The sequence below is a fragment of the Neovison vison genome, chromosome 13 (assembly GCF_020171115.1).
Source record: "Neovison vison isolate M4711 chromosome 13, ASM_NN_V1, whole genome shotgun sequence".
Taxonomy (NCBI): domain Eukaryota; kingdom Metazoa; phylum Chordata; class Mammalia; order Carnivora; family Mustelidae; genus Neogale; species Neogale vison.
The window spans coordinates 94686080-94701270 of NC_058103.1; positions in this window are offsets into that span (position 1 = coordinate 94686080).

A 15191-nucleotide genomic window follows, 5' to 3' on the forward strand; every position below is an offset into this window, starting at 1 on the left:
AGTATCCATAACAATGGTTGTCTTTGCCTCTACCATACAACCAAGGGCCCACTATTGCTTGTGTGGACCCTTTTTGTCTTTCTCAGACATGTTAAGACATTGTTTTGTCACCTTCCAACATGTCACCTTTGGCTTCTCACCTCTGGACCTGTTTTGGTTTGAGTTTCCTTCTCCCAAAGAGGAGCTTGAATAAAAAACTTATATGTACTAGTTTATGAAGGGGATCTCTGGAGTTAGGAATGACAGAACAAAGGAGATGTGACTGGAAAGGAGGAAAATCCGACATAAATGTACATTTTTGAGGTCATTGAGGAGAGCAAATGTTATGTCATGTGCCCACAATGTGCAAGGCAGTTGTCCTAGCATTGAGAATATTAGGTTGACTAAACTATAGACAAGAACTTAGAGTTTTGAGAAAAAATCAGATATCAAACAAATACTTATATAAAGAAATAAATAACTGAAGCTTGCAGAGAAGCTCTATGGAAGAAAAGGTATACAGTGCTGTGAGAGAGTGAAAGAGGAAATAATTTTTTTATTACTTAATTTTTTTTATTTGAATAGAGTTGACAAACAATGTGTACATTAGTTTCATATGGACGACATAGTGATTCAGTCTCTCTTTATATTATGCTATTCTTGCCACGTGTGTAACTACCATCTGTCACAACACAACACTATTCCAGTACCATTGACTATATTTCCTATGCTATGCCTTTTATTCCTGTGTCACTAATTCCATAACTGGAAACTTGTATCTCCCACTCCCATTCACCATTTTGACCCCCACTCTCTAGTAACTATGAATTTGTTCTCTGTATTTATAGGTTTATTCTTCTTTTTGTTTGCTTTGTTTTTCAGATGTCATGTATAAGTGAAATCATATGGTATTTGACTTTCTCAGATTTATTTCACTTTGCGTAACACCTTCAAGTTCCATCAAACATGTCACAAATGGCAAGAATTCATTCTTTTTTATAGCTGAGTAATATTCCATTTTGTATATATCACATATTCTTATTCATTTGTCTATTGATAGACATTTAGGTTACTTCCATATCTTGGTTATTATAAAAATAATTCTGTGATAAATTTAGGAGTGCATATATCTTTTAAATAGGTGTTTTCATTTAGGGAGATAAATAACCAGTAGTGGAATTATTGAATCATATGGTATTTCCTATTTTTAATTTTTTGAGGAAACTTCACAGTGGCTGTATCAATTTACATTCTTATCAACAGTATACAAGTGTTCCTTTTTCTCTACATCATTGCCAACACTTGGAATTTCTTAACTTTTTTATTTTAACTATTCTACCAGGTATGAGGTAATTGTGGTTTTGATTTGCATTTCCCTGATGATTAGTGATGTTGAGCATCTTTTCCTGTGTCTTTTGGCCATCTGTATGCTTTCTTTAGAATAATGCCTATTCAGGTCTTCTGCCTATTTTTTTAAATTGAGTTTTTTGGTGTTGTATGAGTTCTTTGTATATTTTGAATATTAAGCTCCTATTGTATATATCATTTTCAAATATCTTCTCCTATTCAGTAGGTTGTCTTTTTGTTTTGTTGATGATTTCCTTCCCTGTGCAAAGGCTTTTTATTTTGGTGTAATTCCAGTACTTTTGCTTTTGTTTTCTTTGCCTGAGGAGACATATCTAGGAAAATGTTGCTATAGCTGATGTCAGAGAAATTGTTGCCTGTGTTCTAGGATTTTTATGGTTTCAGGTCTCACATTTAAGTCTTTAATCCATGTTGAATTTACTTTTTGTGTAGGGTGTAAAAAAATGGTCCCCAGACTTATTTTTTGCACGTAGCTGTCTAGTTTTCCCAGCACCATTTATTGAAGAGATTGTCTTTTTTCCATTGTATATTCTTGCCTCTTTGTCATATATTAATTGGTCATGTGAGTGTGCATTTGCTCTGGGATCTTGGTTCTGTTTCATTGATCAATGTGTCTTTTTTTGTGGCTATACCATACAGTTTTGATTACTCCAGCCTTGTAGTATATTTTGAAATCTGGGATTACGATACCTTCAGCTTTGTTCTTCTTTCTCAGGGCTGCTTAACTGTTCAGGGTCTTCTGTGCTCTATAAAATTTTTGTATTAATTGTCCCAGTTTTGTGAATAATACTGGTGGTATTTTGATGGAAGTTGCATTAAATCTGTAGATTGACTTGGGTAATATCAACACTTTAAAATATTAATTCTTAATCCCTGAGAATGGAATATCTATCCATTTTTTGTGTCATCTTCAGTTTCTTTCCTCAGTTTTATAGTTTTTGGAGTATAGGTCTTTCATCTCTTTGGTTAAATTTATTTGTAGGTAATTTATTCCTTTTGAGGTAATTGTAAATGGTCTGGTTTTAAAATTTCTCTTTCTGCTATTTCATTATTGATGTATAGAAACACTACTGATTTCTGGGCATTAATTTTGTATCCTGCCATTTTACTGAATTCATTTATAACTTGATGTGTTTTTTTATGGAATCTTTAGGATTTTATATGTATAGTATGTCTTCTGCAAATAGTGACAGTTTACTTCTTCTTTACCCATATGGATGCTTATTTCTTTTTCTTGTCTGCTTGCTGTGGCTAGGACTTTCAGTACTAGATTGAATGAGAGTGGTGAAAGTGGACATCCTTGTCTTTTTCTGATCTTAGGGGAAAAGCTCTCCATATTTTACCATTGAGTATGACATTAGCTGTGAGTTTTTCATATATGGTCTTTATTATGTTGAGGTATGTTTCCTTTAACTCCATTTTGTTGATTTTTTTTTTTAAATCATGAATGGATGTTGAATTTTGTAAAATGCTTTTTTTGCATCTATTGAGGTAGTCATATGAATTTTATCCTTTTTGTTGTTGATGTGGCTTATGATATAGATTGATATATGAATATCAAACCATCCTTGTATCCCCAGAGTAAATCCCACTTGGTGGTGGTGAATGGCCTTTTCAGTGTATTACTATATGTAATTTGCTGACATTTTGTTGAAGATTTTTGCATCTGTGTTCATCAGGGATATTTGCCTATAGTTTTCTTTTATTATGGTGTCTTTTTTCTGGATTTGGTATCAAAGTAATTCTGACCTCAAATATATTTGGAAGCTTTCCTTCCATTTCTGTTTTGTGGAATAGTTTGTGGAGAATAAGTATTAACTTTTCTTTAAATCTTGAGTAGTATTCACCTGTGAATCCATATGTTCCTGGAATTTTATTTTTCTAGTAGTTTTTTTTTTTTTTTTCAGATTTAATTTCATTACTTATAGCTGATTTGTATTCTACTGTTTATCCTAGTTTTGTGAATAATGCTTGTAGCTGTTCAGATTTTCTATTTCTTCCTGGTTCATTTTTGGAAGTTTGTGTGCTTCTAGGAATTTATCCACTTCTTCTAGATTGTCTAGTTTGTTGTTATAATATAACCCTTTATAATCCTTTGTATTTATGTGGTGGCTGTTGTTACTTTACTTGCATATCTGATTTCATTTATTTGGGGCCTTTTCTTTTGATGAGTTTGGTTAATTTATCAGTTTTGTTCATCTTTCCAAAGAACAAGATCTTGGTTTCACTAATTCTCTTTCTGGGTTTTGTTTTTGTTTTTGTTTTTGTTTTGTTTTGTTTTGTTTGTATCTGTTTCATTTACTTCAGCTCTCATCTTTATTTTCTTCCTTCTACACACCATGGATTTTGTTCTTAATTTTCTAGTTTCTTTAGGTAAAAGATGGAATAATTTGGATTTGTAATTCAGAGAAGCCTACATAACAAGTGAGATCTAAAATATTCCTGAGACACATAAAGATAGAAAACAACTGTAATTTTAGAGTAATAGTAACTCATATACATAGTCTTTGGGTGTTCACATGTGATTTATCATATAAACTTATTTTACTTTTATTTTTGGCTGAATGTAAATAGTTTGCTCAAAATCACAAAACTGTTAAGTGGTAAACCTAGATTTTAAACTGAGGCAGCCTGACTGAGAGAACCTGTGCTCCTAGACACTATACTGTGAAGAATGAAGAAAATAAAATGGTAGAAAATACCAGTGGAACAAAGAATATTATGTGGGATCATACTATGAGAGCCATTGATAGTTTCTTATTGGCATTCGTTCTGCTCAATAAACAATTGTAATGAAAACTGAAAAATTCTGTTTGAGGATACCTATAACAGATCCATTCAAAGCCAAGTCTTCATACATCTACAAGGTGTTTACATGACCTCACCCCTGTTTATTCCTTTGATTGATTACCTACTAGTCCTGTCCCTCATTCACTCTACCTACCTTAAATTCTTTACTGTTCCTAGAACATGTCAATCATGCTTTATATTACAACCTATGGCTTTTGTAGTAGTTGCCCTTATAATTGACACATAATTCCCCTAGTTGTCCTTACGTATAATCAATTTCTTTAAGTCTTTGTTTAAATATTACCTACTCAAAGATGCCTTTCCTGTGATGACCATTCAATTTAGTGCTGTAATCAACCTGACCTTGGGTACTTATTTTCATTCTTACTCTGCTCTACTTCTTTTTTTGCCTACACTGCACAGATCAGCTTCTAACATTAACATGTGGTTATTTATTATGTTTATTGAGTACTGTATATTGAATATTTTCTGTATTGCACTAATAGAGCCTTAAAGACATGAGTACTTATTTTGCTCTCTAATTTACCTCCAGTTGTCTATACAGTAAAAAGTACTGTATAATATGTAATCAGTATCTGTGAAATTAATAAATATAATGATTATGCAGTATTTCTTGAGTAATCACAGCTCATCAAGTATATGCAGTATACTTTGATGGGCTATATCAATATTTCTTAGTTTGTAAAGTTGGTTTCTGGGTGTCAAGTAGACTTCAGAGACATCAGACTTCAGAGATATAATTTTTTTGTCTATGTTACTTTTCTTATTGTAAGTTGAGCTGATTAACATGTGTCCTAACAACCATTAAGACTAATCATTTGATATACTTTAATGGCAAGCAAGACAGGACTGAATGTGTTTAGACCCACCATTTTGGTAATAAAATATTTATGGGTCAGGGTGAAAAAGAAATGGTTGATATCAATCAGTTCTGAAAGTGCTGATTAGTCAACTAGTGATATATAAATGTTACATTATCACTTGAAGAACATGTAACATATTATCTTTTTTCCAGCCACCTTAGCTCTTGTTAGTGTGAAAATGAGATTGTAGCTCCAGAATAGAGGGTTGGTGAGAAAGCATTAAAATGGAATAGATATATAGTCTGTGCAAAAATATCTTACAAAGACATTTTAGGAAAAATCTCTTCCCATTGAGTATGGTTAACAAAGTTGTATATAATTTCAAAAGAAACATTCATTAAATACATATTAGAGATGTCAAGGAAATAAGAATGTTTTAAAATCAGTTTTATTTCAAGGCACACTAAAAAGTAAGAGAAAATGCATCCTCAAGACAAAGCAATCCTCAGAACCTGAAGCAGATAAGACATATTTTAGAATTATTGGATAAAGAATTTAAAATAACTATAACACATAAAGGGTTCTAATGGGAAAAGTAGGCTATATACAAGAACAGTTATTAATGAAAATAGAAAGATAGAAACTCTAAAAATGACAAAAAAATAATTCATGCAGAGTATTCAAGAATGGGGGATAGTAATAAAAGGACATATGTATAATTGAAATTCCAGAGGGAAACAAGGAGAAAAAGAGAAGACAAATTTGAAATAATAATGGCTTGAAATTTTTCCAAAAGTAATGACCAACATGAAAAAAAAAAAGAAAAGAAAGAAGAAAAAAGTCTACACATAGGTATATTATATTCCAGCTATAGAAAAAAAAAAGAAAAAAGAAATTGAAGGAATCCAAGGGGGATAAACATATTGTTTATAGTGGAACAAGGATATGAATTATATCAGATTTCTTGTTATAAGGCATGTAATTAGAAAGAGTGAAGTGAAATATTTACCATGTTAAAAAAACCAACCAACCAAACAAAACCCAAACAAAAACACTAACCTAGACTTATATGTTTAGCAAAATTATCCTCCAAAAGTGTAGGGGGGACAAGGAATCCTTCTTAGAGAAAAATACTGAAAGAAAAACACTCATTCTTTGAAAACATAACATTCCTTAGCGTGCATGTTCCTAATAACGGAGCGTGAAAATACATGAGGCAAAACCTGATATAAATCCAAAGAGGAAGAAACAAATCTACTATTATAGTTGGAGACTTCAACTCTTGGTTTTCAATAACTGATACAACCAGAAGGCAGAAATTTAGTAAGCAAAGAGTTGTTCTCAAAAGAACCATCAGTCAGCTTGATCTAATTTACATTTATAGTCCCCTTCATCCAACAATAGCAGAATACACATGCTTTTCCAGTTCATATGGAATGCTCAGCAAGATAGAGCACATTTTGGGTCATAAAATACACCTTAATAAATTTAAAAGAGTAGAAAGCATATCAAGTATGTTCTCAAATCACATTGGATTTGAGAACTACACTAAAAATCAATGGAAGTATTGCTGGAACATTCTAATACATTTGGAGATTAAGCAATACACTTCTTCTTTTTTTTTTTTTAAATATTTATTTATTTATTTGACAGAGAGAGATCACAAATAGGCAGAGAGGCAGGCAGAGAGAGAGAGAGGAGGAAGCAGGCTCCCCGCCAAGCAGAGAGCCCGATGTGGGGCTCTATCCCAGGACCCTGAGATCATGACCTGAGCCGAAGGCAGCGGCTTAACCCACTGAGCCACCCAGGCGCCCCATAAGCAATACACTTCTAAATAGCACATGGATCAAAGAAGTCTCAAAATGTATTAAAAATGCCTTGAAATGGGATGCCTGGGAGGCTCAGTAGTTAAAGCCTCTGCCTTCAGCTTGGGTCATGATCCCAGAGTCCTGGGATTGAGCCCCACATCGGGCTCTCTGCTTGGCAGCGAGCCTGCTTCCCTTTCTCTCTCTCTGCCTGCCTCTCTGTCTACTTGTGATCTCTGTCTGTCAAATAAATAATAATAATAAAATCTTTTAAAAAATGCTTTGAACTACATGAGAATGAAACTATAACTTATCAAATTTTGTAGACACAATGAAAGAAGTATTTATAGGGAAATTTATAGCATTGAATTCATATATTAGAAAAGAATAAGGAGCTAAAGTCGGTAATTTAAGCTTACATCTTAGAAAACTGAAAAAAAAATATTATTTTCAAAATAAAGAACAAGTTAAGCCTAGAGCAAATAAAAAATATAAATATTAGAACAGAAATGAATGAAATTTAAAACAGAAAAACAATAGGAAAATCTCAACAACAAAAAGGTGTTTTTTTTCCCCAAAGTAGTTGAATCATTCTTTATTTGTGTTATCCCTTTAAAGAAGTCTAATACGTATTCCATATATATTTTTAAAAAGATTACATAGCTGCAAAATGATTTTTTTTTCTGTCTCATAAAACTTTTTTAAAATTTCTTTTCAGTGTAACAGAATTCGTTGTTTTTGCACCACACTCAGTGCTCCATTCAATACGTGCCCTCCATAATACCCACCACCTGGCTCCCCTGAACTCCCACCCCCTGCCCCTTCAAAACCATCAGATTGTTTTCAGAGTCCATAGTCTCTTATGGTTCACCTACCCTTCCAATTTCCCTCAACTTCCTTCTCCTCTCCATCTCCCTATGTCCTCCATGTTATTTGTTATGCTCCACAAATAAGTGAAACCATATGATAATTGACTCTCTCTGCTTGACTTATTTCACTCAGCATAATCTCTTCCAGTCCCATCCATGTTGCTACAAAAGTTGGGTATTCATCCTTTCTGATGGAGGCATAATACTCCATAGTGTATATGGACCACATCTTCCTTATCCATTCATCCGTTGAAGGGCATCTTGGTTCTTTCCGCAGATTGCTGCTGTAAACATTGGGGTACAGATGTCCCTTCTTTTCACTACATCTGTATCTTTGGGGTAAATACCCAGTCGTGCAATTGCAGGGTCATAGGGAAGCTCTATTTTTAATTTCTTGAGGAATCACCACACTGTTTTCCAAAGTAGCTGCACCAACTTGCATTCCCACCACAGTGTAAGAGGGTTCCCCTTTCTCCACATCCCCTCCAACACATGTTGTTTCCTGTCTTGCTAATTTTGGCCATTCTAACTGGTGTAAGGTGATATCTCAATGTGGTTTTAATTTGAATCTCACTGATGGCTAGTGATGATGAACATTTTTTCATGTGTCTGATAGCCATTTGTATGTCTTCATTAGTGAAGTGTTTGTTCATGTCTTCTGCCCATTTTTTGACATGATTATCTGTTTTGTGTGTGTTGAGATTGAGAGGTTCTTATAGATTCTGGATATCAGCCTTTTGTCTGTACGGTCATTTGCAAATATCTTCTCCCATTCCGTGGGTTGCCTCATTGTTTTGATGACTATTTCCTTTGCTGTGCAGAAACTTTTGATCTTGATGAAGTCCCAAAAGTTCATTTTCACTTTCATTTCCTTTGTGTTTGGAGACATATCTTGAAAGAAGTTGCTGTGGCTAATATTGAAGAGGTTACTGCCAATGTTCTCCTCTAGGATTCTGATGGATTCCTGTCTCACATTGAGGTCTTTTATCCATTTCGAGTTTATCTTTATGTACGGTGTAAGAGAATGGGCGATTTCATTCTTCTACATATAGCTGTCCAATTTTTGCAGCACAATTTATTGAAGAGACTGTCTTTTTTCCACTGTATATTTTTTCCTGCTTTGTCGAAGATTATTTGACCATAGATTTGAGTGTCCATATATGGGCTCTCTACTCTGTTCCACTGGTCTATGTGTCTTTTTAAATGACAGTACCATGCTGTCTTGGTGATCACAGCTTTGTAGTAAAGCTTGAAATCAGGTAACGTGATGCTACCAGTTTTATTTTTGTTTTCAACATTCCTTAGCAATTTGGGGTCTCTTCTGACTCCATAAAAAATTTTGGATTATTTGCTCCAGCTCTTTGAAAAATACTGGTGGAATTTTGATTGGAATGGCATTAAAAGTATAGATTGCTCTAGGCAGTATAGACATTTTAACAATGTTTATTCTTCCGATCCAAGAGCATGGAATGGTCTTCCATCTTTTTGTGTCTTCTTCAATTTCTTTCGTAAGTGTTCTATAGTTCCCCGAGTACAGATCCTTTACCTCTTTGGTTAGGTTTATTCCCAGGTATCTTATGGTTCTTGGTGCTATAGTAAATGGAATCAATTCTCTAATTTCCCTTTCTGTATAAGAAAGACACTGATTTCTGTACATTGACCTTGTACCCTGCCACGTTACTGAATTGTTCTATGGGGGTGGAGTCTTTTGGGTTTTCCATATAAAGAATCATGTCATCTGCAAAGAGAGAGAGTTTGACTTCTTCATTGCCAATTTGGATACATTTTATTTCTCTTTGTTGTCTGATTGCTGTTGCTAGGACTTCTAATACTATGTTGAACAAGAGTGGTGAGAGTGGGCATCCTTGTCATGTTCCTGATTTCAACAGGAAGGCTACAGGCTTTTTCCCATTGAGGATGATATTTGCTGTGGGCCTTTCATAGATAGATTTTATGAAGTTCAGGAATGTTCCCTCTATCCCTATACTTTGAAGCATTTTAATCAGGAACAGATGCTGGATTTTGTCAAATGCTTTTTCTGCATCGATTGAGAGAACCATGTGGTTCTTCTCTCTTCTCTTATTGATTTGTTCTCTCACATTGATTGATTTACAAATGTTGAACCATCCTTATAACCCAGGGATGAATCTCACCTGGTCATGGTGGATAATCTTTTTAATGTGCTGTTGGATCCTTTTTGCCACGATCTTGTTGAGAATCTTAGCATCTATATTCATCAGTGATATTGGTCTGAAATTCTTCTTTTTGGTGTGGTCTTTGCCTGGTTTGGGGATTAGGTAATACTGGCTTCATAGAAAAGGTCTGTAAAGTTTTCCTTCTATTTCAATTTTTTGAAACAGCTTCAGGAGAATAGGTGTTATTTCTTCTTTGAAAGTTTGGTAGAATCCCTACGGAATCTGTCAGGTCCTGGGCTCTTGTTTTTTGGGAGGATTTGGTCAATGCTTCAATCTTGTTACTAGATATTGATATATTTGGGTTGTCAATTTTTGCCTGGTTCAGTTTTGGGAGTTTATAGTTTTCTAGGAATGCATGCATTTCATCTAGGTTGCTTAACTTATTGGCATATGACTGTTGATAATAACTTCTGATGATTGTTTCTACTTCCTTGGTGTTAGTTGTGATCTCTCCCTTTTCATTCATAATTTTATGAATTTGGGCTTTCTCTCTTTTCTTTTGGATTAGTGTGCCCAATGGTTTATCGATCTTATTGATTCTTTCAAAAAACCAGCTTCTAGTTTCATTGATACGTTCTACTTTATCTCTGGTTTCTACCTCATTGATCTCAGCTCTAATCTTGATGATTTCCCTTCTCATGTGTGGAGTTGGTTTGATTTGTTGTTGATTCTCCAGTTCTTTAAGGAGTAGAAACAGCTGCTGTGTTCTGAATTTTTCAATTTTTTAGAAGGATGCTTGGATGGCTGTGTATTTCCCCCTTAGGACTGCCTTTGCTGTATCCCATAGGTTTTGAACTGAAGTGTCTTCATTCTCAGTGGTTTCCATGAATTGTTTAAGTTCTTCTTTGATCTCCTGGTTGATTCAAGCATTCTTAAGAAAGGTGGTCTTTAGCTTCCAAGTATTTGAGTTCCTCCCGAACTTTTCCTTGTATCAAAGCACTGTGGTCTGAGAATGTGCAGGGAATAATCTCAGTCTTTTGGTATTGGTTGAGTCCTGATTTGTGACCCAGTATGTGGTCTATTCTTGAGAAGGTTCCATGTGCACTTGAGAAGAATGAGTATTCTGTTGTTTTAGGGTGGGATGTTCTGTATATATATATGAGGTCCATCTGGTCCAATGTGTCATTCAATGCTCTTGTTTCTTTATTGATTTTCTGCTTTGATGATCTGTCTATTTCTGAGAGAGGCGTGTTAAGATCTCCTACTATGAATGTATTCATATCAATATGACTCTTTATCTTTATTAACAGTTTTCTTATGTAATTGGCTGCTCCCATATTGGGGGCATAGATATTTACAATTGTTAGATCCTCTTAGTGGATGGTCCCTTTAAGAATGATGTAGTGTCCTTCTGTATCTCTGACTACAGTCTTTAGTTTAAAATCTAATTTGTCTGATATAAGAATCACTACTCTGGCCTTCTTTTGAGGCCCATTGGCATGAAAGATGCTTCTCCATCCCTTCACTTTCAGTCTGGGTGTATCTTTAGGTTCAAAATGGGTCTCTTGTAGACAACATATGGATGGGTCCTGTCGTTTCCTCCAATCTGCAACCCTGTGCCGTTTTATGGGTGCATTTAGGCCATTCACATTGAGAATGATTATTGATAGATACGTTTTTATTGACATTGTGTTAACTTTGAAGTCTTTCTTTCTGCAGATTGTCTCTATATTTCTGTTCAATGCTATTCTTACAATTTTTCCTCTTTTATAGTACCCCCCCTTAATATTTCCTGCAGTGTTGGCTTGGTGGTTGCAACATAGTCTTTTAAGCCTTGCTGGTCTTGGAAACTCTTTATCTCTCTATCTATTTTGAATGTTAGTTTTGCTGGATAAAGTATTCATGTTCTTCTCATGCATGTTCTTCTCATTTAGTGCCCTGAATCTATCTTGCCAGCCCTTTCTGGCTTGCCAGATTTTTGTGGACAGGTCTGACATTATTCTGATGGGCTTTCCTCTACACATAAGGCATTTCATTGTTCTAGCTGCAGTCAAGAGGGTCTGCCTACAATTATAATTCTTCATTCTTACTATTAGGTGTGTCATGGACTTTCAAGAGTCCATTCTGCCTCTAGTACATGAACGCTGGTTCCATTTGCGAGATTGGATAAATTTTCATGGAGAACTTGTTCCACTATATCTTCTAGGCTTCTTTCTTTCTCCTCCCCTTCAGGGATTCCAATAATTCTCACGTTGGAATGTTTCATGGCATCATTTATTTCCCTGATTCTGTTTTTATGGCTTCTATGCTATTTGTTCCAGGCTTCCTCCTGATCCTTTCTCTTTATCTGTTTGTCCTCCAGATCACTAATTCTTTCTTCTGTCTCAGTTACCCTAGCTTTTAGAGAATTTAGATTAGATTGGAACTCATTGAGAGCATTGTGAATGTCATCCCTGATGGCTTTTAGTTCTATCCTAGTCAATTCCATTTGGTCATCCATGGCTTTCTCCAACCTAGGTATTGCCTGAATTATTGTTAGCCTGAATTCCCTTTCGACATATTGTTTATGTCAATAGATATTAGCTCTGTTGCAGAAGGCCCATCCTCTGATTTTTCTTCCTTTGGGCATTCCTCCTCCTACTCATTTTGGTGAGTGATGGCTAAATGGTTGTATCTGGTTGTAACAACCGTGGTGCAGTCAAGGTGCACCCTGGAACACTTCTGAGCAATCAGGAGTCCCCACCCAAATGAAAGAAAAAGAAAGGGAGAAAAAAGAAAATAAAAAGTAAAAAAGAGAGAGAGATAGAGACAGAAAAAAAAGAAAGATAAAAGAGAAGGCTCAGCCCAAATGAGCCCCAAGGTAAGAGGTAAGATTTATGAAGTATACAAATAAAAACAAACAAAAAGACTGATAAAAGTATATGAAAGGAGATTTTATATATATATATATATGTATATATATATATATATATATATGCAAAAAAAAAAAAAAAAAAGAACCTCATCAAAAAGAACCCCAAGTGTAAGATTTTATACACTACCAGGACAAACACAAATACACAGAAACATTGGTGGAAGAAGAAGATGGGAGAGTGGTTATAAATTCTCAGTGTTGGCAAGGAAGGTTATTTTGATTCTTCCTGGATGTATCTTGATTTCTTTGTAAAGGACTGAACTTTACTAAGATAAAAGGGGATTAAAAATTGGTTTACCTATAGGGGTAGCATTGATTGGGGAAAGGGGATTACCTTGAAGTTTAACTCTATATGACTATTAAAACATAAAAATACAAATAAATAAACTAAACTAAACTAAAATTAAAAAAAAATTAAAAAATAGAAAAGCAAAAGAAAAACACAAGTATATGTATCAAAAAGTTCAGGTTAAAAGGTTATTATGGAATTTGATGTATTGGACATCTCACTGTGATGGTAAATAGGTTAAGAAATTATCTATATAAAAAAAATGAACCAGCAAAGTGGGAATGAATTAAAACTAAAAGATGTATCTATGAAATAGTGTTGGTTGTTCTCTTGTCATCTTTCTTTTTTTTTTTTTTTTTCCTTTTTTTTCCTGGTGGCTTTCTGGGGGAGGGGACTTTCTCGTGGCTTTTCAGGCATTGTTCTCTGAGTTAAGTCCTCCTGCCCCCCTCAAGGGAGGTGGGCTCTGAGGAAACCGGTATTTCAGGTTTTTGTCCTCTGGAGGTTTTTATGTTTGTTTGTTTGTTTGTTTGTTTGTTTTCTCTTGCCTTGACAGCTTTTGATGATTTTTGGAGGTTTAGAGGAAAGCAAAGTGCACCCAGACCTCCCTCTCAGAGAGAAGCCTCCGTCTCTTCCCCTGTGAGTGCTCCAGAGCACATAAGTTCCCCCTCAGCTGCTAGAAGAGCACATTCTGAGTTGCTCAGAATAGCAGAGCACATTCTGAGTTCATGGGGACACTGGAACTCCTGCTTGTACCCAAAACCAAGACAGCGGCAGCTGTCTGGGCAGCTCCAGACCACCAGAGAGGTTCCAGGCAGTGATAGCACACTGAGATTTTCCCGCTGGCCTGGGCTGGGAGTGCCTGGTCTTTCTGGGTCTGAGGGCACCGGGCTGGCGCCTTCATGCACCTCTCTCAGGGTAGGGCACAGGGCGCGACTCAGAGTCTGATAGCACAGCATGGCACTCATGTGGGGTTGCAAAAAGGCTGTGCTTCTGCCAGCTGGTGAGGCTCCCAGCCCCTCATGGGAGCCAGAACCCATATGCTCTCAGGTGCACTGGTGGCTCAGGGACCAAGACCTTGTTTCTCCACCATACTCTCTCTGGCTCAGCACCGGGGGTGTCTTACCTGGGTCTGGGGACTTAAGCCCCTGTCCCTAAATGCCCTGATTCCCACAATTTCCCCCCACAATCCTTTGCTCTTTTTGAGTGCTTTCCACCAGACTCCAAGTTAATGCTGGTCCCCAGATGCAGCGCACTCTTGTTTTGGGGTATTACTTTCCAGTGGGTCACCTCTGGTGGCTCCCTCTCCCTTTTGTTTATCTTCCAATATCAGTCGGAAGTTCTCACTCTGCTTTACCTGCCCACTGGCATCTTCTGCCCCCGTAGCAATCCAGATGTGCATAATTCTGATCTCAAGCTGATTTCACGGGTGATCAGAGTTCTTTGATAGGTAATCAGCTCACTTTAGGGTACAGGTTGAAATCACCCCCTCCTACTTCCCCACCATCTTGTCTCCCCCCCTAGAAAAATCAAAGGTGGTTCTTTGAAAAAAAAATCAATAAAAGCAATAAACTTCCAATCATGGCAACCAAAGGAAAAAGAGAGGAGACACAAATACCAGTATTAGATATAAAAGAGGGGTCATTACTAAGGATTAGATACCAAAAGAATAATAAGGAAATATTATGAACAACCTTAATCCCATGAATTTGTTACCTTAGATGAAATGGACTGATTAATTCCTTAAAAGACACAAACCACCAAAACTTAAGTAACATAGAAATAGATAATATAATAAGCCTATATGTAACGAGAAACATGAATCAATAATTAATAACTTTGAAAAAATGCAGCTGGCCCCATTGGTTTCACTGGTGATTTTAGCAAGCACTTATAGAAGAAATGATATTAATTCTCTACAATTTCTCCCAGAAAATAGAAACAAAGGGAACACTATCTAATTCACTTTGTGAGGCTAGCATTATTCTTTTTCATAACTAAATAAGTGCTAATTATTTATTATTTTTATTATCATTTATTACTGCTACTACTATTACCATCATCATATATACCTCCCTAGTATTTTTTGTTTTTTTTTCAAGTTTTTATTTAAATTCTAGGTAGTTAACATAGAGTGTAATATTGGTTCAAGAGTAAAATTGAGTGATTCATCGCTTACATGTAACACTAAGTGCTCATCCAATAAGTGCCCTCCTTAATGCCC